This window comes from Adiantum capillus-veneris, chromosome 21 (genome assembly GCF_014529385.1).
Source record: "Adiantum capillus-veneris isolate H3 chromosome 21, ASM1452938v2, whole genome shotgun sequence".
In the NCBI taxonomy this organism is placed as follows: domain Eukaryota; kingdom Viridiplantae; phylum Streptophyta; class Polypodiopsida; order Polypodiales; family Pteridaceae; genus Adiantum; species Adiantum capillus-veneris.
In genome coordinates, this window is record NC_140951.1 from 88,231,527 (window position 1) to 88,233,998 (window position 2,472).

Below are 2,472 nucleotides of genomic sequence, written 5' to 3' on the forward strand. Positions count from 1 at the left end.
GGAAGTCCACAGCAAAATCGCTCGATTTGTTGCTTAAAACCGATCTTTTTAAAAGATGAAGCAGGTAGAAAAACATCCCAAAGTCTTTTTAAAAGACTTTGACTTTTCCTCTACTACTGTTGCTGCTACTACTACCTGGATATTTTGACGGTGAATTCTTTGATGTCAAAGTTTCTACAAGACTTATTCTTGTAGAAATATTTTGAGAAATGCCAAGTTGGTTTGAAGCACTCCGTTACACTTTTTATTATTAGTCCTACTTGATAAAGATGCAGTCCTAGATAATGATGCAATGTAAGCTCATCCATTCACTCCCGCCTTCTTTGTTTGCTTCTTTTCTTCTTTGATTTAGGCATTTATGACTTGTTGGAAGGTGGGCATTGGTTCCTTTTGTTCTAGCATTGTAACTATGTTATCAAAATTTTCTAGAATGCTTAAGAGCACAACAACCTTATCTTCCTCTGGAATCTGACACTCAATGTAAGTTAATTGAGTAATGGTACTCATTAACCTATTTACGAGGCTTGAAATGTCATCCTCTTGATTCATTATCAGTTTGTAGAGGTTCTTTCTAAGGCTAATTTTGCTCTTTGTACCAAAATTTTCTTATAAGATTGTCCATGCTTGGAGTGTCGTGGTGCAATTCTCAGTGAAGTACACATAATTATCGTGCAATAAGATTATGATTATGCCTAGATCTTATTCATATTTGGCTTGCATTTGTGCTAACTAGGTTCTAGTGAGTGTGTCGTCAATTGTGGATGGTTCAATTGTGCATGGTTTGAAAAAAGACCATAGTTTCTTTCGCATGAGATACCCTCGCAGTTTAGTCTGCCAGGTATGGATCCCTTCCCCATTAAATTTTTCCAATCCCCTTTTCTCCCATATTTCTGGTAGAGGGGTCTTCGCAATTAGCTGGGGCTATTGCCAGTCTCTAGCCTCTTTAAAATTGGCACTCGAGTGATCTATCCTCTAAGGTGATGGATAAATACATACATTGATTTGAAATCTTAACTTTAAAGTACAAGAGATTCAGGGAGAATGAGAAAAAAAAAACTTGCTTTGTTTTGAAGCTTGAAAGAATTCTTAAAGTTGGAGGTACTTTGATTCTCTGGTGCTTTGTAAAATTATCTTGAAGCTTCTTTGGATATACCTTGATGGATGAACACCCTTGTTGAAGCTCTTGAAGCTTAGATCCTTCCCTTGAATTTACTTTGAATTCCGAATCCCCTTTTGTGTGTTTCTCCCTTGAAGGAGGTAAAGATTGGTGGAGCCTTCCTTTTCAGTGGGATTTCTCTCTAGGGATTCGTTGTCAAGACTAGCTGGATAACATTGTGGGAAATGGCCCTTTGGAAGCTTTGAAGCTTCGAATTTGATTGTAAGCAAATACATAAGATCAAGGCTCTGAAAATCGTAAAAAAAACAAGAAAACGAGTGTTTGTGGACACTTTCCACAACCCCACTCGCGGCCCCGAGGATGAACCGACAGATGGAGAGGCCTCCAAGAGGCCTTGAATCCCTACAGGGTAGGTCAAGGCAAGCGTCCTCTCCTCTGCGGATGTGTCAATGGCCGCGGGCTTGGGGTCCTTCACATCAGCCAGTACCCCGCTGATCTGCAAGTGTGGTAGCACTACGTCAGGGCCTGCTGGGCACTCGTGAAGGAGGAAGATCATTATGGCCTAGACAGAGAAAAAAGTGTTTCCGATCTTTCCCCTACGCATTGCTCGCACATCATCATCTTCAAGCCGCACATATTGTCCGACGGGCTGTGCTATGGTGGCAAAGCGTGCAAGCCGCTCATGAAATGGCATGTCCCCTTTGTAGATGTGGTGCAGAAGGCCCTCATGGACCCATTGCCCTTTCCGGTTTGGTAACTCAACAATGAATCTCCCCATGCACGTGGATATGTATGAAGTGATGTGCTCAAGAGATTGAGAGTGGAGGGTCAAGGTGGTTTCCAAATCGGGTTGGGTTGTGAAAAATGCATGAAGCTCAGGGCGATTTGCATGCCCAGCCTCAGTAAGGAATGCAGCTAAAGCACTAGTAGCAGCCATGTCTTCTCTTTGCGTGATTGGGTATGCTAGGTCTCTCTGCAATCTTGGGATGAAAATGGTAAAATGAGGAGGTGGTCCCCCTTATATAGACATATTCCATCTCAAAAAAATAAAAAATATGCGTTTTGAAAATAAAATTACACAAGACATTAAAACTCAAGTACAACACCTTAAAAATTTTCAAAATCTTTAATAAAATATCCAATATATAAACGATTAAAGTTACAAGCGAATTCACTTAGACAAGATGATTTCGTATGTAGCCCAATCTTTGTAAACAAGCATAGTGGCCTCCATCCGCCTTCCAGCCTACACAACCAAAAAATGGGCAATCAAGATACAAATACCCACAAAAATTAAGAAAAGGTAGCTAATCAAGCACAAAGAAGACCTTGCGTTGTTCCAGTTTGAAACTTGC